This window comes from Bos indicus x Bos taurus, chromosome 21, assembly GCF_003369695.1.
Source record: "Bos indicus x Bos taurus breed Angus x Brahman F1 hybrid chromosome 21, Bos_hybrid_MaternalHap_v2.0, whole genome shotgun sequence".
NCBI classification, from domain to species: Eukaryota; Metazoa; Chordata; class Mammalia; order Artiodactyla; family Bovidae; genus Bos; species Bos indicus x Bos taurus.
Genome location: NC_040096.1, coordinates 45410733 through 45435287, shown reverse-complemented (window position 1 = coordinate 45435287; position 24555 = coordinate 45410733). Strand labels below are relative to the sequence as shown.

Here is a 24555-nt window from a genome sequence, read left to right as displayed (position 1 = left end):
AAGTTAAGATGGCTCATAATAAACCAAACAGTTCTTTTGAGAAACATCATAGCACAAAAATCAACAATAGAGGGTCTTCAGTAAATACTTCTTGTACAAGTAAAGCTAAAACTATGGCAACTAATGTAAAATATACATATTTAAATTCATAGGTTTTATGAGAGTAATAATTAAGTCATAATAATTGGCATTAAGTCACCAGCATTCTAGTGACAATGCTGCAGCTTGTTAGAACTTTGGTCAGGCTAAGGTATGTGATTCACCAGGAGCTAAATTTCTTAAGCTCTTTTCTAATCATACTTTAATTTATAGATTAGGCAGGTTGTACTGTTGCCAGAGAGATGTCACAACTACCAAAAAGGAAAGCATAAACAAATGTAAAAATATGTGAAATGTTGAGAGGAAAGGCAAGTATTAAAAAGAATCCTTAGCTTAACGTTGACTAACTTTGTTTCTTGGGGCTCCCTTTACTGAAATAGAAAAATGGCCTATCAAAGTAGCCAAGCCCTTGTAGATTTATTCAGAATACCTGGTAAGTTTATGTATGTGGTATGTGATACTCTATGAAAATAACTGTAAGAGTTTCCATTAAAACAATTAAGATTAACACACTTAGAAAAGAGGAACAGAAAACAGATGCAGAGACATATAAAAGAATTAATTTCTGATACTAGCAAAATCTACATGAAAAGTAAATTAGATGTGAACATGGATATATACAAAAATTAGCCAACAAGAATTACAATTAAGCTAAAAGAGAAACAGATGAAAGGACATTATTCCTCTAACCCTGAACATAATCAATTTCACACAATCCCATAATATACCACAACCTAGAAAAAGGAGCTTGGGGTCAAAAACACCCACAAAAGAGCTAGATATAAATCATGTCATTTGAAAACTGGGATACACGTGGAAGAACCAAGCAGACAACAAACAACAGGGAGGGAACATTACTGTAATTAGCAGCTTTGGGGGAAGTTATAACTACAAAGATAAACGCACTACACAGATGACAAAGTCCTTAAGTGGTTTGTTTTTTAAATAATGTTTCATGCTCATCAGTATTTTCTGATATAGGCTATAACATTGTTCTCCATTGGAATTTTAGGAAGAAAATAAATTGGAGAGGTTACATTATACAGTGTTTAGGGCACTAGACTCAAAGTCAGATTTCCTGAATTCTAATTTCAGCTCGTCTACTTACTAACTGTGTGACCTTAGAGATGTTACCTAACCCAAGTCTCAGTTTTCTCAGCTATAAAATGGAAACTAATACTAGCTCTTCCTTGAGAGGAGGATTTGTTATGATGATTAAATACCAATTTACTAAAATATCATTTATAAAGCACCTTTGATATATATCTCACAATAAGCATTAAATAAATGTTTGCAATATAAAATCTGTTGTAAATAGTTGAGATTTCATCTGATTTAGGAAAAAGTTTGGCCCCCATGAGTGAGAAGGTCCCCAGATATCATGATAACACTAGGCAGAACTTTCAAAGTTCTTTATTTTAGAAGAAGCTCTGATTTGGAAAACTCAGCAGTGGCCACAGGACGGGTAAAGGTCACTTTTCATTCCAATCCCAAAGAAAGGCAATGCCAAAGAATGCTCAAATTACCACACAATTGCACTCATTTCACACGTTAGTAAAGTAATGCTCAAAATTCCCCAAGCCAGGCTTCAGCAATACGTGAACACTGAACTTCCAGATGTTCAAGCTGGTTTTAGAAAAGGCAGAGGAACCAGGGATCAAACTGCCAACATCCGCTGGATCATCGAAAAAGCAAGAGAGTTCCAGAAAAACATCTATTTCTGTTTTACTGACTATGCCAAAGCCTTTGACTGTGTGGATCACAATAAACTGTGGAAAATTCTGAAAGAGATGGGAATACCAGACCACCTGACCTGCCTCTCAAGAAACCTGGATGCAGGTCAGGAAGCAACAGTTAGAACTGGACATGGAACAACAGACTGGTTCCAAATAGGAAAAGGGGTACGTCAAGGCTATATATTGTCACCCTGCTTATTTAACTTATATGCAGAGTACATCATGAGAAACGCTGGACTGGAAGAAACACAAGCTGGAATCAAGATTGCTGGGAGAAATATCAATAATCTCAGATATGCAGGTGACACCACCCTTATGGCAGAAAGTGAAGAACTAAAGAGCTTCTTGATGAAAGTGAAAGAGGAGAGTGAAAAAGGTGGCTTAAAGCTCAACATTCAGAAAACTAAGATCATGGCATCTGGTCCCATCACTTCATGGGAAATAGATGGGGAAACAGTGGAAACAGTGTCAGACTTTATTTTTTTCGGTTCCAAAATCACTGCAGATGGTGATTGCAGCCATGAAATTAAAAGACACTTATTCCTTGGAAGGAAAGTTATGACCAAACTAGACAGCATATTCAAAAGCAGAGACATTCCTTTGCCAACAAAGGTCTGTCTATTCAACGCTATGGTTTTTCCAGTGGTCATGTATGGATGTGAGAGTTGGACTGTGAAGAAAGCTGAGTGCCGAAGAATTGATGCTTTTGAACTGTGGTGTTGGAGAAGACTCTTGAGAGTCCCTTGGACTGCAAGGAGATCCAACCAGTCCATCCTGAAGGAGATCAGTCCTGGGTGTTCATTGGAAGGACTGATGCTGAAGTTGAAACTCCAATACTTTGGCCACCTCATGCGAACAGTTGACTCACTGGAAAAGACCCTGATGCTGGCAGGGATTGGGGGCAGGAGGAGAAGGGGACGAGAGAGGATGCGATGGCTGGAGGGCATCACCGACTCGATGGACATGAGTTTGGGTAAACTCTGGGAGTTGGTGATGGACAGGGAGGCCTGGCATGCTGCGATTCATGGGGTCGCAGAGAGTCGGACATGACTGAGCGACTGAACTGACTGCTTTGACTTTATTTTCTGCCCTTCTTTTTCTTTTCCCCTGTATGATTTCTAACTCTGCCTCTATAATGCAAGTTAAAAGACAGTTATCCAGGAAATAGCACTATTCTTGATCAAGTTTCCTAAGTGTTCATTTCCTCAAAATCTGCCACACCCCCACAGGAAATGAGAGAGGAAAAGAGGATATGTATCATTTCATATTAGGTATATGACAGGAAGTGTTAAAGTAGATGATTGGGTGGTGTTTGAAGTCTCAGTGTGCTCAGCCATTCAGTCCTGTCCAACTCTGCAATCCCATGGACTGTAGCCTGCCAGGCTCCCCCATCCATGGAATTTTCCAGGCAAGCATAATGGAGTGGATTGCCATGCCCTCCTCCAGGGGATTTTCCTGGCCCAGGGATTGAACCTGCATCTCCTGCACTGGCAGGTGGATTCTTTACCACTGTACCACCTGGGAAGCCCCTAAGAAGTCTCAATAAAATAATGTAAAATCAAGAAGAGCTCCAACATAGAGGTGCTGGTGTGATACGTAAAGAATACTATAGTGAAAGTGAAAGTGACATCACTCAGTCGTGTCTGACTCTTTGTGACCCTGTGGACTGTAGCCCGCCAGGCTCCTCTGTCCATGGGATTTTCCAGGCAAGAGTATTGAAGCCATTTCCTTCTCCAAGGGATCTCCCCAACCCAGGGATCGAACCTGGGTCTCCTGCATTGCAGGCAGATGCTTTACTCTCTGAGCCACCAGGGAAGCATGGACTATACAGTCCATGGAATTCTCCTAGTCAGAATACTGGAATGGGTAGCTTTTCCCTTCTCCAGGGGATCTTCGCAACCCAGGGATCGAACCCAGGTCTCCTGCATTGTAGGCAGATTCTTTACCAGCTGAGCCACAAGGGAAACCCAAAGAATACTATGGTAGAGCCTTTAAATAATTTATCAACAAAAATATCAAGTAGAGAGCAGGCTATGGCCTCATTCCTAATTAACAATCTCTAGAACATGAATAATAAGAAAAGTAAACTTGAAAGGTTAACACAAGGAGGCAAGTGTCACCGAGACCCACGACATTGGAAAGGTATGTTCTGTTCTAATGATGCTATTGTGGTCGACACACAATGATGCTTTCCTAATACAGATTACAAAACAGATACAGACACAATGTACAGCAGTAACGGGAAATGTCACCTCTCCTGGCACTGGGGAGAGGTTTCATTCTGGTAAAAGTAGAACACCTGATAAATTGATACCATATTGACAATTTCTCAGAAAGCAGAGGAAATGACAGAGAAAACTGCTATTTAGGACTGACAGGGAGGAAACTGTAGGTGATGCAGGAGTGACAAATGCTTGCTTGCTTGGACTTTGTAACAGCAAAGGAAGGAAATCTTTCACATGTGAGGACCTCAGACTCAGACAGAGTAAACGTCAAAGTGTTCACAGATTAGATGGAGATATGGGTTGGAGGTGCAGCAACGGAGACCCAGGACAACCAAGAATAATAATTATAAATTTAAAAAACAGTAAATAATAGGGTCATGCTAAGTTGGACTGAGGGTGCCAAATGCTCTACAGAAGTCAGGGAGTCAGGACAGGCCTCATCAGTGAACCTGGTAAGGAGTATCGATATTTCTCTTGACCTTTCCCTCAGGTAATTGTTGTTAAGCTTCTTGTTGCTTTTACCAAATATGTTTGAATTTTTATTTTCTGAGTTTTGCTATGAAGTTCCTGAACCAGACCTGTAGTTACTGCTGAATATATGACAGCTTGGGGACTATTCTTTGCCAAGACTGGAGTTTGGACATAAGTTCTTACTGAATAATGTCTCTAAATCTTCCAGCTGTTTCTTAGTAAACATTATTGTTTCCTCTATGGATGCCTCTGGCACTTGTGAAATCCTCTGAGTCTGGAACTCATTAATCTCTGCTGTTCACATATTCAGGGCCAATGACTAGCTGTTATTATTATTTTTAAGTTATAGACAGCAAAAAAAAGTCATTTTATTTATGTTTCAACAGTTAGTATAATGTTATGAAATGATGACTAAAAATAATAAATGTTCAAAATTATGTTCCAGCTGGAAATTCTGGTCAAAGACTGAATGAGAAAAGAAGTACAAGGCAAGGGGACGTGACTGAAAAAAAGTCATCTCAAATGAGTTCGTTTCTCCAGCCCTGGCTGAATTTCATCCTAAGGTACCAAGCAAACTTATATATACAAACAATCATGCAACCATTACTGGTTTTCTCTAAAGAAGGGAGGATAAAAGTCTGGAGATAAACAAAGATGATTGTGATTTTCAAAAAGGAAGGGAATATGGATTCTGAACACAACACCACCAGCTCAGAAAAGGAGCAAGACCAAGAGGGGGCCACAGTAGTACATGACCAAGATCATGGCACAGGAGGAGCGTTACACACGGCCTCCAGGACAGCCTCTAGAGGTGTGCCTGAGCATGCACATCACACGTCACAACAGAGTGGAACACAGATGTCCACTGCCATTACTGTGAGGTATTTCTAACCACATCTCTGTCTTTACACCCTCTAGACTCAAGCCCCAGAAGAGACTGCCCAACAGGCTAAGCATGGATCCTGTGTGTGTATCTTAGTTACAGGGCTGGGACCCGGGTGAGGTGACTGAGGAACTTATTAGCCTTGAACACACAATATAAAGGGGCACCAAAACACTCACTAATCAAGATAAGTAGTATGTTAATGCAGTATTTTTAAAAGTCAAAATTGATGCAAAAATCTATGATGAACAAAATATTAAAATTTAAAGAAAGCCACAAAACAGTACCATGCTGAAGAATTGATGCTTTTGAACTGTAGTGCTGGAGAAAACTCTTGAGAGTCCCTTAGACAGCACGGAGATCAAACCAGTTATTCCTGAAGGAAATCAACCCTGAATATTCATTGGAAGGACTGATGCTGAAGTTGAAGCTCCAACACTTTGGCCAACTGATGTGAAGAGCTGACTCATTGGAAAAGACCCTGATACTGGGAAAGACTGAGGACAAGATAAGGGGCAACAGAGGATGAGATGGTTAGACAGCATCATTGACTCAATGGACATGAGTTTGAGTAAACTCTGGGAGACAGTGAAGGACAGGGAAGCCTGGCATGCTCTAGTCCATGGGGTCACAAAAAGTCTGACACAACTTAGCAAATGAACAACAAAGAACAACAACAACAATGCCAGACTGTATTGGTGCCTGAGGCAAAAGAGAAAATCAATACTACTGATCCTTCTTTCTTTAAATTTTTGTTATTTTCTTCATGGATTTTTTACATTAATTGTAATTCTTAAAAATACTGCACTAAAATAGTCCTTAATTACTGAGGTTTTCTGGCATTCCCTGAAATGCTACAGATGAGATGAGTGACTCATTCTCTTCACCCCAAGCTCACACCTGCCCCTACTTGCTAGGGAGCAACAAGAGGAACTGTCAGCTGCCATTTTTGATTTCTCCTGTAGGAAGTGTGGCTCTAAAACAGGAAATGAGTACGGATGCTCCTTTCTGCCTGGAACACTAATCTAGCCACCTCCTTTCTCTCTCCTTCCTTTTGATCTTTTGGTTTCAGTTTAGATATCACTTCTTCACTACTGATTTAAGTGTTCCTTCTCTGTCTTTGGAGAAGGAAATGGCAACCCACTCCAGTACTCTTGCCTGGAAAATCCCATGGACGGAGGAGCCTGGTAGGCTACAGTCTATGGGGTCGCAAAGAGTCGGACACGACTGAGCGACTTCACTCACTCACTCACTCTCTGTCTTAGCATTTAATACAGTTCAGTTCAGTACTCAGCCATGTACAACTCTGTGCGACCCCATGGTCTATAGCACTCCAGGCTTCCATTTCCATCACCAACTCCCAGAACTTGCTCAAACTCATGTCCATCGAGTTGGTGATGCCATCCTACCACCTCATCCTCTGTCATCCCCTTCTCCTCCTGCCTTTAATCTTTCCCAGCATAAGGGTCTTTTCCAATGAGTCAGTTCTTCACATCAGGTGGCCAAAGTATTGGAGTTTCAGCTTTGGCATTAGTCCTTCCAATGAACACCCAGGACTGATTTCCTGTAGGATTGACTGGTTTGATCCCCTTGCAGTCCAAGGAACTCTCAAGAGTCTTCTCCAACACCACAGTTCGAAAGCATTAATTCTTCAGGGCTCAGCTTTCTTTATAATCCAACTCTCACGTCCATACATGAGTACTGGAAAAACCATAGCTTTGACTAGACGGACCTTTGTTGGCAAAGTCACATTTCTGCTTTTTAATATGTTGTCTAGGTTGGTCACAGCTTTTCTAAGGAGCAAGTGTCTTTTAATTTCATGGCTGCAGTCACCATCTGCAGTGATTTTGGAGCCTCCCCCCGCCAAATAAAGTCTCTGTTTCCATTATTTCCCCATCTATTTGCCATGAAGTGACGGGACTGGATCCCATGATCTTAGTTTTCTGAATGTTGAATTTTTAGCCAACTTTTCCACTCTCTTCTTTCACTTTCATCAAGAGGCTCTTAGTTCTTTGCTTTCTGCCATAAAGGTGGTGTCATATGCGCATCTGAGGTTATTGATACTTCTCCTGGCAATCTTGATTTCAGCTTGTGCTTTCATCCAGTCCGGCATTTTGCATGATATACTCTGCATAAAAGTTAAATAAGCAGGGTGACAATATACAGCCTTGACGTACTCCTTTCCCAATTTGGAACAAGTCTGTTGTTCCATGTCCAGTTCTAACTGTTGCTTCTTGACCTGCATACAGATTTCTTAGGAGGCAAGTCAAGCAGTCTGGTATTCCCATCTTTTTATAAGAATTTTCCATAATTTGTTGTAAGCCACATAGTCAAAGGCTTTGGTGTAGTCAATAAAGTACAAGTAGATGTTTTTCTGGAACACTCTTGCTTTTTAACACATCAGCATATCAAAATACTTATCACCAAATACTTATCAATGTTTCACAATTTGTTAGCATGCTGTAAAATGAACCTGGCAGAATGTGGAGTGAGACTGGGAGTGCAGAACTGAATAGTGAGCCTCAGAAAGACATATCCATGGCCTTAATCAGTGAATGAGATCTTATTTGGATAAAATTTCAAGTGTAATCAAGTTAAGGATCCCTGAGATGACATCATTCTGAATTATCCAGGTGAGTCCTGCATCCAATAACCTTGCAAGACACAGAAGGAAAGAAGCCAGGAGACAGATAAGGCAATCACATGAAGACAGAGGCAGGGGGAACTCAGACAAGTAGACTTTTAAGATCTTCTAAATCTAAGAATCTTTATTCTAGTCACTTCCTGCCTAGTGGAAAAAAGTAATAACAACAGGGTCCATGTGGAAAGCCACCACTTAGGAAAGTTTTTCTGCAGTGTTTCTAGAAACTGATACCTCTACTTTCCAGGCAATAGACAAAAGGAGATACATTTTGATACAAGCAAGTAAGCATACAGAAATTTACCAGTATATTCACTGTGTATTATAAAATTCATAGTACCAGCCTGTCTCTAGAAAATACATGAAGCTGTGTCTAGATGTGGACTCCATTCAAATGTCATGGTCACACAGGAAATCGTAGCTGAGCCAAATTATGCAGGTAGGGTCCAAACTATCTTCTGAGTGGCCATAAAACACTTTTCAAATGTAGAAAACACTTTCAAATGTTACAATCTGTTTACACCCAGAGTCTAAACACTTTTAAATGTAGGCCCTAGCTTTCATATATGTTTTATGTCACTTTGTAGAAAAAAATGTCACTATAGGTCCATCTCACTCTATCCTTAACTTGCTGTTAATTTACAAAAGGGGCTTAGAAAAGTCTGTGAGTAGTACTTCACGAGTTCTTGAAGAAAATGTAAATATTCCAAAATAATGAAGTTCCAATTTAATACCTATTTCCTAGTGGCTAATTAAAAGGGGGGACAGTACAACTAAAACAAAGGGATATATCTTGATTGTATGGCACCAAAGAGTGTTATTTACATCGCTAAATTACTTTTATAAGACAAAATACTTTGGATAAAAAGAATTTTTTTTCCTACTAAAGTTTTATTTGCTGATCACAAAACTATTTTATTGAACACTCCAGTATATGGTGAGTTGGGTTGCACACAGATAATAAGTGGTAGATCCAAACCCCCAAGTTACTATTCTGCTGGTGTTAAAATAAGTTACCTTTGTAATAGGGAAGAACAAATCTAAATCCTTATTGTATTTGTTTCTTTTACATTGACCTCTGTATTCTATTGCTTTTGCTGCCTTCCCTAAAGGGATGTTGCCTGTAGCTTAAAGTATATATAATGGTCTATTTCTGGGAACCCTGCCTCCCACGCCTATATTAAACTAAAATCTTTAAGTTCACAGGAAACATCCTGGCCAGGCCCACCTGTGAATGGCTGCAAGAAAGAAAAAATTAGCATATCCCCTCTAAAGTCTGGCTAGAACCAGGAAATATTTGCAACAACTTACTATTATGCAGATGACACCATTCTTATGGCAGAAAGTGAAGAAGAACTAAAGAGCCTCTTGATGAAAGTGAAAGAGGAGAGTGAAAAAGGTGGCTTAAAGCTCAACATTCAGAAAACTAAGATCATGGCATCCAGTCCCATCACTTCATGGCAAATAGATGGGGAAACAGTGGAAACAGTGGCTGACTTTATTTTTCTGGGCTCCAAAATCACTGCCGATGGTGACTGCAGCCATGAAATTAAAAGACACTTACTCCTTGGAAGGAAAGTTACAACCAACCTAGACAGCATATTAAAAAGCAGAGACATTACTTTGCTAACAGAAGTCTGTCTAGTCAAGGCTATGGTTTTTCCAGTGGTCATGTATGGATGTGAGAGTTGGACTATAAAGAAAGCTGAGTGCCAAAGAATTGATGCTTTTGAACTGTGGTATTGGAGAAGACTCTTGAGAGTCCCTTGGACTGCAAGGAGATCCAACCAGTCCATCCTAAAGGAGATCAGTCCTGGGTGTTCGTTCATTGGAAGGACTGGTGTTGAAGCTGAAACTCCAATACTTTGGCCACCTGATTCGAAGAGCTGACTCATTTGAAGAGACCCTGATGCTGGGAAAGATTGAGAGCAGGAGGAGAAGGGGATGACAGAGGATGAGATGGATGGATGGCATCACCAACTCGATGGACATGGGTTTGGGTAAACTCTTGGAGTTGGTGATGGACAGGGAGGCCTGGAATGCTGCAGTTCATGGGGTAGCAGAGTCGGACACGACCAAGCGACTGAACTGAACTGTTTTTGGGGGGTTTTTTTGGCTTTACTTCTTAATCCTTCTCTCTGTTCTATAAAAGAACTAGCATCCAAACTTGGAAAAAATGGCTTTGGGGACACCAGTCCACTATCTTCTCAGTCTGCTGGATTTACCAACAAAGTTGCTATTCCTGGCCCCAACACCTCATCTCTTAATTTACTGGCCTGTTTTGTGTGGCAAGCAATAGAGCTTGAATTCAGTAACACCCTGAGCTTGTTCACCAGTTCAGTTTCTAAATTTATTTACTTATTCAAAATATTTACTACTACTGTACCATGTGAGAATGTGTTGGATAGACTATGAGGGTAAAAGATACATTGAGAACTGTAAGGAGTAGAATGACAAGTATAAAGAAAAAACATGTACATTAATAACTGTAACATAAGGTAAAGAGTGCCAAGGGATACAAGAAAAAGAGAAAATACTTTTCCAAGGAATTCCAAGGAGGAGAGACTAGTTTTAGCTTGAAAGAATAGCGTGGTGCAATCAGGGACAATTTTTGAGATATGCCTATGTGCCATCTCAAAGTCAGCTCAATAGAGGATGTGAGCAATGGAGTAGTGATGATGGTAATACAACATCTACTCTTAATTGAGCATTTACAATGTGGTCAACAATTAAAAAGCATTGTTTTATTTTTGTTGCTGTTTAATCATTAAGTCTCACCTGATTCTTTTGTGACCCCCATGGACTGTAGCCCACCAGGCTTCTTTGTCCATCAGATTTCCCAGGCAAGTATACTGGAGTGGGTTGCCATTTCCTTCTCCACGAGATCTTCCTGACCCAGGGATCAAAACTATGTCTCCTGCATTGCAGGCTGATTCTTTACCACTGAGCCACCAGGGAAGCCCATTCTTTTGTTGAATTCTCATTAAAATCCAATGAGTAGGCAGCCATTAAAAAGAATGAAATAAGACCATTTTCAGCAACATGGATGGACCTAAAGAGTGTAATACTAAGTGAAGTCAGACAGAGAAGAAATATCATATGACATCCTTTAAATGTGGAACCTAAAAAGAAATGATACAAATGAACTGACTTACAAACAGAAAGAGACTCACAGACTTAGAAAAGAATTCATGGTTGCCAGGCGGAGGGATAGTTAAGGACTTTGGAAAGGTTATATACACACTACTATATTTAAAATGGACAAGCAAAAACTGATTGTATATAGCACATGGAATTCTGCTCAATGTTAATGTGCCAACCTAGATGGGAGAGAGGATTTGGGGCAGAATGGATACATGTATGGCTGAGTCCCTTCACTGTTCACCTCAAACTACCACTACACTTTTAATTGGCTATATATACCCCAATACAAAATGCTTTTGGTGCTAAAAAAAATTAAATTAAAAAAATCCAATGAGTAGGTATTTATCCTCCTTTTATAGATGAAGTTATCAGAGAGATGTAAGGTCACTCAATTAATAAATGATCACTCATGGGTCAAGTACATAATGCCAAAATGTATGCTATGGCTAATATAAGGGATGCTTCTGATAGAGCATCAAGTTATAGATCTAATGGGTAGCAAGGAAGAATTTTATTTGGCTCTAGTTGGGGAATAGGTAAGAAAAGGTAGTGAAGAAAATACAGTTGAGATAGGAATTTACATTTTGGAACTAGAATAGTGGTTTGCTTTGTCAATTACAGGATTCTTAACTGAAGGATAGTCTTGCCCCATGATATCTGGCAATGTCTAGAGACACTGGTATTCACAACTGAGAAAGGTGGGGAGGCAATGCTACTGGCATTTAACTGGGGAGAGGCCAGGGATCCTGATAAACATCCTACAATGAATAACATAACCCCACAACAAAGAATTATCTGGCCTAAAATGTCAGTAGTACCAACGTTCGTTAAGATAGAACCAGGAATGATATACTTTAGAAAGTGAGTCAGAATGAAGGTGAAAGGTCAACACATGATGGACCTAGAAATTATCATACTAAGTAAGTCAGACAAAAAAAAAAGACAAGTGTCACATGATATCACTTATATGTGGAATCTAAAATATAATACAAATGAACTTGCAAAACAGAAACAGACTCACAGACACAGAAAACAAACTTATGGTTACCAAAGGGTAAAGAGGGGTGAGGGGTAAATTAGGAATTTGGGATTAACAGATACACATTACTATATATAAAATACACAACCAACAAGTACCTAATATACAGAACAGGGAATGATATTCAGTATCTTGTAATAATCCATAATGGAAAATAACATGAAAAAAAATATACTACATATAAATGAATCACTTTGGTATATACCTGAAACATAAATCAACTATAAGTCAATTAAAAATTAATTTTTTAAAAAAAGAATGAAGATGAAAGGGGTAGTGGGTTAATTCAGCACACAAAAAAGAAGAAACTCTGTAGCTCAAAGCTGGCCAATTAGAATGAAAAGCAAAAGGAAAGAACAAGAGAAATAGAGAAAAAGAGAATGAGAGAGAAAGAAAAGGCTGTAGTTGGGGGGTGGGGGGCGGGTAGAGAGAAGAATACTCTTCTTTTTACAGTTTCCAATGCATGGAAAGAAGTAAGAACAGAGTGCATAGGAAAAGAAAGCCAAATGAAAGTCTTTTTTTCAGAATTAAAAGTATAAATAGGAGAATCAAGAATATACTCTTCCTAAAGGAGGCTAGATGTAAGAGCTTGAAGTTACACTGTTGTGCTGAATGAACAATAACAGGAATGTGCATAGAATACTCTTTTATCATAGCAAATATTACAAATAATAGCAAGATATTTTGGTGAGGTTTGTGGGAAAACAAAAATAAGACAAAAAACCCAACCCAAGGGATTAAAATAGATTGATCTATTATAAATTATTTTAAAAAAATTTTTTAATACTAACAAAACATGTCTATTACATATATTTTAAGAATAAGTGAGTTTAAAAATATAATAATCTAACTTTAAATTGTTTAACTAACCTGGCTTTCTGGACCAAGGTGGCCAAGGTTCACCTGCTTTACTAAGAATAAATTCAGGAAGAAGCAAGATTTTCTAAACTTAAAAAAAAAAAAAAAAAACTAAGGAAAAAAAAATGACCTGACTTCTTAAAAAACTCAAAATTTCTATATACCAAAGTTCATGAAAAAAAGTGAAGTGTTAGTTGCTCGTCATGTCCAGCTCTTTGCAACCCCATGGACTGTAGCCCGCCAGGCTCTTCTGTCCATGGAATTCTCTGGGCAAGAAGACTGGAGTGGGTAGCCATTCCGTTCTCCAGGGGATCTTCCTGACCCAGGGTTTGAAGACCTCTCCTGCATTGCAGGTGGATTCTTTATTATCTGAGCCACCAGGGAAGCCCTAAGCAATAGGAAAAGGCAAATTGGGAAAATATCTACAATAAATATCATAAGGGCCAATAAGTTAATCTACAAAGAGTGCATACAAAGTAAATAAATATTAATAAGCCCAACAGAAAAAAGCATAAACATATGAACTTCGAGAAATGATATGAATTCAAAAAACTGTTAACAAACATATAAAAATGTCAGTCTCATCATTTATTTTCTAAAACACCTAAAAATATCTAGATTCAATGCAATCCCTATCAAAATCTCAGATGGCTTCTTTGTAGAAACTGACAAGCTGATTCTAAAAATTCACATGGACTCAAAATAGGCAAAACAATCTTGAAAAAGAAAAAGTTGGAGGACTTATACTTGCCAATTTCAAAATCTACTACAAAGCTACAGTAATCTCCTCAGAATAAACATTAAGATCAATAAAACAGAACTGAAGGACTGTTAAAACCTTCACTTTTGTGGTCAATTGATTTGGGGAGGGTGGGGGTTGGAGGGAGGGTGTGGTAAACTGGTTTTTAAAAAGAGTTCTAAGGTAATTCAATTGGGGAAAGAATTGCTTTTTCAACAAATTATGCCAGACAACTGGAAATCCATAAACTAAAGAATGAACTTAGGTCCATACTTTATGCCATATATAAAAATCAGTTCAAACTGATCAAAGATCTAAATGTAAGAGCTGAAACTATAAAACTGCAGAAAACAAGGCACAAATTTTATGATCTTAGATTAGGCAATGGTTTCTTAAGATATGAAAACAACAGGAAAATAATAGATAAACTGGACATTATCATCATTCAAGATTTTTGTGGTCCCAAGGACACATTAAGAAGGTAAAAAGAACCATAGAGTGGGAGAAAATTTTTACAAATTCTATATCTGATAAAAGTTCAGTACCCCCCCCCCAAAAAAAAAAAAAGTTCAGTACCCAAAATATATATAAAAAATTCTTACAACTCAATAATAAAATTAACCCAATTTAAACATGGGCAAAAGATCTGAATAGCCATTTCTTCAAAGAAGATAAGCAAATAGATAATAAGCATATTAACAGATGATCAACATCATTAGCCAACAGGACACATCAAAACCACAATGAGATACCACTGTACACCCACTAAGATGACTAAGACAGTAACAACTGTGAGTGAGAATATGGAGAAATTAGAACCCTTATATATTTACTAGTGGGAATGTAAAATGGTGTGGTCACTTTGGAAAACAGTCTGATAGTTCCTCAAATGATTAAACAAAGAGTTACCATACGACTTGGCAATTCAATTTCTAGATATACAGCCAAGAGAAACAAAAATACATATCCACACAAAAGTCTGTACACAAATATTCATATAATTGTTATTCATAATAACCCCAAAGTAAAAATAATAAAATTGATAAATGTATAAACAAAATGTTGTGTATCTATACAATGGTGTATTATTTGATGATAAAAAGAAATGAAGAACTGATACATGCTATAACATGGATAAACCTTGAAAACATGCTAATTAAAAGAAGCCAATTGCGGTGATCATTTCACACTGTATACAAGTATCCAATCATTTCATTGTACACCTGAAACTATGGTGTTATATGTCAATTATACTTGAATTTAAAAAAAGAGAACGAAGCCAGAGACAAGAAGTCACACATTGCACAATTCCATATATGATTTGATCAAAGGGGCTATATTTCAGGAAAGCAATTTGACAAATGTATCAAGAACCTTAAAATGTTTATTGCTTTTGATTCAGAAATCTGAACATATTATGTCATAGATTCACATCCAAGATATTCTTCACACCACTATTTTTAATATTAAAATATGAAACAACCTAAATATTGAATAAGAGTGTGGCTATATAAACAATAGTTCCCAAAACAAATTCCATAGGAAGTCTCACCAGATGGGAAAAGCCAAAAACAAAATAAAATCTCTACTCCTTCTCCCATTCTCTCTAGATATAGATATGGGAAAAATTAAATGATACCAAAAAAAACCTCAGAAATACACCAAAATGTTAATACTGAGTGGTAAGACTGTGTATTTTTTATTTTTTCTTAGAAATTTTATTTGCCAGATTTTCTAAATCAACATATTAAAAAAAGCTTTAAAAAGTATCAATAACATCAAGAATTAGTTTACATCACCTCAACTAAACAACTAAATAAATTTAAGGAATCAGTATTTCTCAAAAGTGGAAAGTCTAAAGACAGGAAATTAAGCTGAGATTGCACCTCTCTTCAGTTCCTCTCAAGAAAATGCTAGAGCACTGAGAAAAACCACAGCACCCTCTTTTGGAAGAAAGGCATTGCTGTTCATGGGGAGCCTGATGGAATCCTTAAGTTTTTTAGAGCTGAGAGTCTTTAAAGAATATTAAGCCTGGTCTTCTCATTTTATAAACAAGGAAATTGGGGTTCAAAAAAAAGAGATCACCCAAGATCACAAAGGGAGGTAGCAGCAGAGTTGGGAACAGAGCCCCACATCAGATCTTAACCAGAGTTTATTTTTCCTGATCTTTCCATTTTTTAGTCAATAAATTTTTTTAAAGACAAAAAATAATAACTCTTACAATCTTTAGTAAGTATGAAGGCCTATACTCATTAGGCAATCTAGGCACCCAGCCATTTAAAAGTATTGTTTTAGAAAGACATGTCCATTCTTGCCTATTGCTTGACACAAATCAGAATAAGAATTTATAAAACTTCACAACTTCTGCATTTGTCTACTGATAATAGACATTTGTCTATTGATAATACCTTCTTCTAAAACAGTACATAACTCTTTCCCAAAATATAAAATACTATAGGTGTTGCTATTTTGGCTTTTCCCAAAATAATATAGGTATTGTTACTTTGGCTTTTATCATTTTCCTACTTCTAGATGTGAATAGTACCCTGCTTCCCTGACAGACAGTATTCTTTGAAATACCCTGTTTTTCTCATCATCTAAAGATGATTGACAAAAGAAACAAATGAATATTTTGATAAGTGAAAAGGATAAGGTATAGCTTTTATCATGAACAACACTGACAGTCGTTAAAGTATACAGAGCAGATATCCTGGCGATATTTTCTCTTGGCTGACAGTTTTCTACTGAAGAATCTATAAAGATAATCACTCATTCTTTTGACAATATTTACTGAGTAGTCATTATGTGCAAGGCATGGTTTTAAGTGCTTGGAATACAGCAGTGAACAAAAGGGGTAAGGTCCTTAATCTCATGGAACTTACATTCTTGGTAGGTGGGAAACTGTTAGGAAACAAAAACAAGTAAATGAATAAGGTGATTGCAAAGCATGAATAAAATGATTATCTAAGAAAAACATTAAAAAATAATCTTTTCAGTGTTATACACCCACTAAAAATGCTCATCAGTTTCATGGTGGCATCTGAGCCAGTTCTATTAAGATGTAATGTGAGTGCTCGCTTTGGCAGTACATATACTAAAATTGAAATGGTACAGACAAGATTTGCATGGCCCCTGTGCAATGATGACACACACATTCGTGAAGTGTTCCATATTTTTACCAAAAAAATAAAAAGATGCAATGTGATGTGGTCATGAAGCCTACAGTGTGTGACTTGCTCTGCTCAAGAAAACTGGAGGAGGGGAACTGTTTTGCTCTTCTTATCAGAAACTCAGTAGGCATGTCTTAGTCTTCCAGGGATTTAAATCAATCTATTTATCCAATACCTGAATTAGGCAACATTTAAGGTGTTTCTAGATAGTCACACATGTATATTTTTCAAGACAATTAATACTTATTAACATGAGCCTCTTCCTCCAAAACTGTGTCACTGTCAGAATTACTAGTTATTTTTGCTACTCCTGCCAAATTCCCAATCTAAGTTTTTGCTATGTGCTGGTCAACACATAACTAGAAGCTAAAAGTTAAAAATAAAAACCACCCAGATGTATCTGAAATCAGATAAATTTTGTATGACCTATGTGTGGCTTCTCCTCACCCACTTTCTGGATAAAATATACTAACTGAAATCAGAGAATGAGATGAAGCATCTTCATGATCCAAAATTAAAAACATTCTGTGAATGGTGAAAGAAAGCATACAGCTGTCTTCTGACAAATAATTAAGAGACCCTTTACATCTTTCCAGTTACTCAGACAAAAGTCTTTCTTCTAGCCAATAAGGTAAAAACTTCAATTTATAACAACTAGTCAATTTCTTCATTTGCGCATGTGTATGTGTGCATGCATGCATACAGGTGCACATACACAATTTTACAACTTTTAATTAATACTGCAATCAGGATATAGAAAAATTCCACCAGAGATCAGTTTTTAATTTTTATAACTAGACTCATTAATATTTTAATACTAGCATGTAGTTTTAATTTTTACAAGTGAAATTTAAAGATCTTACCTGTTCTAGAAAGAGTGTTCTAGCAAAAAATGAGAGAAGACAAACTGGTAAACCCTGAAATTAGAAGAAGGGCAGCAGAAAAGTAATAAAATACACTCGATATTGGTATAGGGAATGTAACTTAACTCTGAGTGTAGATGAGAAGTGATTGAAAGAAAAAAATTGGGAAGTTTCTGACAAGGAAATGAATAAAAATGGCCTCAATGTGAAAGGGTATAATTAGGGTTTGCTGTGATGAATATCACTACTTCTTTCACATTCATTAGGAAATTTGACTGCTCTGTCAGCACTTTCAGACACTGGAAATTTAGGAGGAGGAATGATATAGCCATTAAGTTTGAAGGTCTAGAACTATACTGTTCAATATATTGGCTACAAGTTACTACTGAGCACTTGAAATAGAACTAATCAGAAATGAGATGTACTGGATTTCCATGAAAATTACTATATAAATAGAATATAAAATATTTCATTAGTAATTACTAAAGTATTATTACATGTTGAAATGACATTTTGGATTACGATGGGTTAATAAAAAAGCTAAAGTTATTTTACCTAACAGGTGAACTTTTTACTTTTAACATTTTTAATGTGGCTACTAGAAGATTTTAAATAACATTATATTTCTATTGGATAGTGCTGATTAGAATGTCCCTCTAGAATGTCACTGGTCTGTTCTGTGAAAACCACTTCATACAGGCCAACAGCACTGTAGGAAAAGACTTGTGATATTCAACAGCCTTGAATGAGTCAGGCAGAAGTGGTCATGCCTACACACTAGAGTTCAGTCAGTTTTGGCAGAAATGAAAATACTGATCAAGAGAGAATAGGTATAAATATAGATATCTGTAGTCTATTTTGAAATGCATAAAAAGTCCACATGAACTTATAAATGGACAAAAGACAGAAAAACAGACACCTAAAGAAGAAAGTATAGTAAAATGGTAATGGTAGAACCAAAGAGCTGAGTATGTAGATATCCACTATAAAATTCTTTAAACTTTGATGTATTTTTTAAATTTTCATAATAAAATGTTAAAAAAAAACCCCAACTAACAGGAAGGTTGCAGTTGTATGGAACAGAAGAATAAGGATAGAGTTGGGGGGGTTAGGAGCCCATTGACAGATACTCTCTCTGTTAAAATGTTGTATACTTTGCATTTCTTTCTTGGTGGAGAACAATGATGTCCTTGGTGGAGGACAAAGATCTATTTATGTATTTATGGTAATACCGAAGGAGATACTTTTTTTCTGATGACTATAGTTCTTAACTCTTAAAATCTGATTTCTGTTTTCAGGAAGTAAGGCTTTTGGTAAAGTGTAAGGGCTTTTATATAATGCTCAAGAACTTTTTTTTTAAGAGTAGAGAGTTGAAGGGCCGTGACAAAAACATTTCAGCCTTTATCTCATGTGTTGATTGATGTAACATGCCCCAAAGGTGCTAGGTGTCCTTAGGTAAATAGTCTGGCAGTATATTCTTGCTTAGCATATTAGGCCCTTATCCCTAAAGAAAAACAATCACCATAAGAGGCCTCCATGTGATATTAATAATCCTAATACCAGGAAACTTTGGGGTTAAAAATAACACACTAAATGCAATACATTCATGAGTTAGAATTTGAGCACTGCTAAATGGCAAACAAATGGCAAATACATAATCTCTAGAGGGGAAAAATGTTTTGATCAACCCTCTCAGTGAACAATGGCACACTGATAAGTAATTCATATAAATTATGTATCTTAAAATGGATAGGGAATGGACCTTGAGAAATAATCCAGTTTAGTTCCATGGTCTCAGGAACACAAAAAACTTAGGACTCTCACTTTCAAAAGGAGAGGACTGAGGCCCAAAGAAGCTCCACTGTCTTACTTACAGTCATCCAGTCAATAAATGGTGGGGAAAGGGGTACAGTTTTCCTGCCATCTGATAGATGATGGTGCTGCTAGTCTACAAACTTATGATAAAGATGAGAGGGATTTCAAGTTAGGGGTAAACACTTAGGAATGATCTTTACAATGAGCTACAAAGGTTCAAACTTGATGCTGATTGGTGGGGATATAAAGTTGCATTAAAAAACTATGGGCCCGAACACTGTGGACCTGGCCAGTACCTGCCAGAGGTCCCAATCAGTCAACAGTGAGCTACTGAAAGACTCTGACGTTACATGTTGACACTATCTTACCCCTAACTTTAAAGCATGGCCCTGTTCTCACTAGGGAGGGAAGGAAGCAGAACACTAGTATCCTCCATCCCACTCAGAGAATTCACTAGCAGCATTCCCTCCTTCCTCCGCCATCTATGACCTCAAGGCTTCAGGGAAATGAAAAGCACTTGTTATTCACCAGAAACCCTGGAGAATCAAATGGTACATTGTCCCCAATAAGCACTACTATCAAAGTGATGTGAGATGGCTTCCAGAGTGTTTTGCACAAGCCTCAAAACACTTGAGTCAAACATTCATCCATTCAACAGTTTTTGCATACTCACCACAGGCCAGACACTGTGTTGGACACTGAGATTGCTAAAATGAAGAACAGTCCCTTCTATTAAAAAACTTAAGACAATTCAATCACATGACTGGTGCTATGACAGGGATGAAAGCAGGCTGCTTGGAGAGCACACAGACGAAGACAACGTAGTGGGAGAAAGAGGACCTCCTGGGCGGTGGGGCAGACAGAGAGATGGGGGAACTTCCTAGAGAGGGTTCCGAAGCTGAGCTATGAAGAGCGAGAAGAAAGAACCACACTAAAGAGGCTGTGTGTACAAGGACACACAACCACGGTGATAGTAAGTGTGAACTCTTTGGCAGAGTATTTTCTGTTTTAAGATCACGTCAACAGCTAATTAAAATAAATGAACAGACACTGTTGATGGCTTTCCTTTCAATCCTGAAGCTGTTTTCCTCTGTTAAAAGAGCAGAGGTATTGGCAAGGTCCATAGAGAGAGAATGTAATAGAGTCTTTTAAGATAAGCCTCTGGCATTAGACAACCTAGGTCTGCAGCTCAAATCTGACATTTACTGGTTGTAAATTTATCACAGGCAAGTTTCTTGAATTCTCTAACCCTCAGTTTCTCCATCTGCAAGGTGAAAATAATAAGACTCTTATGAGGATTAAATGAGATAATGTATGTACGGTACTCAAGAGTAGTTCCTGGCATGTGTGAAATTCTTAATAAGTGTTAGCTAAAACTAAGAAAAACAATATTAACAACATTATAAATAAACTGGAAACACCATAAATGTTTATTACTTCTGAGTAACTGGACAGAAAGAGTAGTTTGAACAATTAGGAAAATCTAAGAAATGTTACTTGCAGTTTCTGTGCAGAGTTATTGGTACAATTAACATGCTGATCGTATTCTGTCTGTAGACATTTATCTTTTTCTCTTATTTCCCCTAAGAGACTATAAAATCCTTCAGGAAATAGACTATGCCTCTTTCACCTTTGTACTTTGGATACACTCTGTACAGGGCCTTAAAACAAGGAAGCTTTGATGAGTAATTGAAGAATAAAATGATTACAACATTCTGATTAATATAATTGGAATAAGTGGAGACAGACTAAATGATAACTGAGTTTGGTATCACTACTCCATGCTTTAAAAAATATACTGAAGTCATAAAGTGATTAGAATGTGATTTATTAAAGAAAAGAACAGTATTCTTAAGAAGTTACTTGGTGACTAAGAAGGCAGGAGACTTAACATATGCCTTTACTGTGAGCACAGAATTCAACATTACATCTTGTGGTCTATTGACCCATTTCTTTTTCAGTAGAAAACACTTTTTTTTCTCCTTTCTTTCACAAATCTCCCAACATTACTTTCCAGTAACATGATCATGTGGCATGAGCATCACCTTTAACAAAGGTTTAGGGTAGAAGAAAAAAAATTAAAAAGCACAAATGTAAGCAAGCAAAATGCTAAAATGTAAGTTGTTTCTCTGCAGGAAGTTTTTTGTGGTTGCCAGATTAAAGGAGATAACAGATACTATTTATGAACTACAAAGCTCAAGATTTAGTGGTTCAGAACTTAATGAACCAATTCAATTAAAAAAAAAACTTTAGGTGTTCTAACTTTATTTTCAAGGTAAAATTTTCTTTTAACCTCAATATAAAATAAATTCTATCAAAAGAACATCTTTACACTAAAATCTATGTTATTTAAGAATCAAGCAAAAGTGAATAAAATGTAAATCTACATTAATATATAATTTCTTTGCTCTTGTAGACTAATCTTAAGAAAGTACAAAGAGCATTTCACTATTTAAAATTACTCTTAATTTACTCTAAAAAGAATTCAGGATTAAAATGCACTAAGGAAAAAAAAGAAACAATTTTCAGTATCTGTTACAGCTTCTTGTGTAACAAGTGAACAGTAACTGATGCCTTAGAAAGTTCAAAAGATGGTTAAGTTTTAGGGTAGTATTTCCCCAAGTATATTTTGAAGGACTGCTGCTGCTAAGTCGCTTCAGTCGTGTCCGACTCTGTGCGACCCCATAGATGGCAGCCCATCAGGCTCCACCATCCCTGGGATTCTCCAGGCAAGAACACTGGAGCGGGTTGCCATTTCCTTCTCCAATGCATGAAAGTGAAGTCGCTCAGTCGTGTCCGACTCTTCGCGACCCCATGGACTGGAGCCTACCAGGTTCCTCCATCCATGTGATTTTCCAGGCAAGAGTACTGGAGTGGGGTGCCATTACCTTCTCCGTCTGAAGGACTAGTATGTCCTTCAAAATGCTCTGTGAATAAAAGTTCCGTAGTCAAATAATAGATCCTCTTTTGGAAAATATATGCTGCATACACTGTATTCTCCTTCCCTCCATACCTCTTGTTTTGGCTAATTCCTCCATCTATGAGGTGGACCTATCGCTTTCTACCCTCTCAGATACTCTACACTCCCATTCACTCCTTTTCTCTTACAAAGTCAGCTTCAACCCTTCATCTGGATCCTCTCCTACCTGACCACACACCTCATTCCCCCTTCAGATACCACCCTATTCCTATACTCCTTGCCCCACTGTCCTGCCTCAATTTCCTTTACTCTTTGTAAAATAAGAAATTATATATTGTTTTCTGCCTTTGGTTCCTGTCACAGAGCTCCAAAAACCCTTATAATTTCCTAAGTGATAAAGGTACTAAGGTCATCTTTTGTTCTAATACTTGGACTTTGATCCCAGCTCCTGAAACAGAGCTTCTAAATCCCTTGGAATTTCCAGGGTGTTAGACGCATCTTTTATTCTCATGAGATAGGCTCCTAGAGTGCTTCAGGATGGGGGCTGGTCACCAGAAAGACCAAGCCGTGTTTAGAAGCTTGAGATTTTCAGCCCAGCCCACTTCTATCCTTTAGGAGGGCAAGAGGAGCCAGAAATTAATTCTATGATGATGGATCATGCCTGTGTGATGAAGCCTGCACAAAAATCCTAAAAGGATGGGGTTTAAGAAAATGTTTGAGCTGGTGAACACATCCAGGTGCAGGGAGGGTGCTATATTTAAAATGTATCAAACAAATGTTATAGTAAAACAAACTTCTTTGGTTTTGAGTTATATAAATGTTTGGTTGTTCTGTGCTGTACTGACATAAAAATAAGAACACATGGAGAGGACAAAAGGGCATATTTTATGGTTTCTAAAGTGACACAAATAAACGTAAATAAAGCTCTATCAATATTTTACTTTTTCTTTCTACTATTAAATCTTGGAATATCTTAATTTCTAAATGGGGTAGCAACAGCCTAAACTTTTAGATTTTTTTTTTTGGCAGGGGGCAGTGGGGCGAGGTGGAGAAATAAAGAGAGTGGAGTTGTTTCGTTCTGGAGCCTGAAAGCACTTAGGTAAGTGGCCACAGGGCACTCTCATTTTGAGACCAAGCCATATCCCATGAAAATCTGGAAAACGCTTTCCTTGGGTTGGCAAGTAAATGTTGGAGAGTTAAAGGAGAGAGAAAGGACACAAAATGTAAGTAATTTCAGGGTGTTAAGGTTCAGCAGGTATGGAACAGAAAAACCAATGGCTATAAATAAAAAAGAAAACAAATCTCAGGACAGCATGGAAAAGCAGCAAAACAAAGAACCAGTAGGAAAGATTCCTACCTATTCCTTTACAGCAACACACCAAGATTACTGTCTTTTTATGAGAAATACATGAAGAATGGTCTCTACATGTAATGTATTTATAACCTTGCTAAAGAGAAGCCTTACATACTTGAGACAATCATCACAGAATTTCAAGTAATCTTTAAATCTAAATATAATCTTGCAGTTACATAAAGTAACTGTGCAGATGTGCCAGTTTCACTAATACAGCTAAACTAGTGAAAAAACACAGGTAGAGCTAAAGAAAACTCATGCAAAATAACCAAGTGTTCAATATATCAAGTGTGGAAAAAAGTTAAGTTCTAAAGCTCTTCAAACCACAGAAAGGGTAAGTTCTTTTCTTTGCATTTCCACTGACTCTAAAAATAAACCTCTATTATTTTCCAGATTATAAAAGAAATATAAGCTCATTATTTAAAAAATTCTAACACGACACAAATGCATCATAATGAAAACCAACATTCTATATAACTATTCCCTTTGGAGGTAACAAGTGTTATCAGTTGGGAAATAGCTCCTGTGGAAACACTTGAGACACAGGAACAGGAGAGCCACTCTGAACAAGTGGATACTATTACTTCAGTTTCTCCTT

At 37.3% G+C, this 24555-nt stretch overlaps 1 protein-coding gene and 1 non-coding gene across 3 annotated transcripts in view; one reads left to right on the top strand and one right to left on the bottom strand.

Moving 5' to 3' along the window:
- Positions 1 to 24555, bottom strand: part of KIAA0391 (KIAA0391 ortholog) — a 132277-nt gene that overhangs the window by 34527 nt on the left and 73195 nt on the right. The gene's annotated exons all lie outside the window — the stretch shown is intronic.
- On the top strand, positions 16906 to 17012 carry LOC113880240. Its single transcript, XR_003507697.1, has one exon. It is a non-coding gene; the product is annotated as a U6 spliceosomal RNA (small nuclear RNA).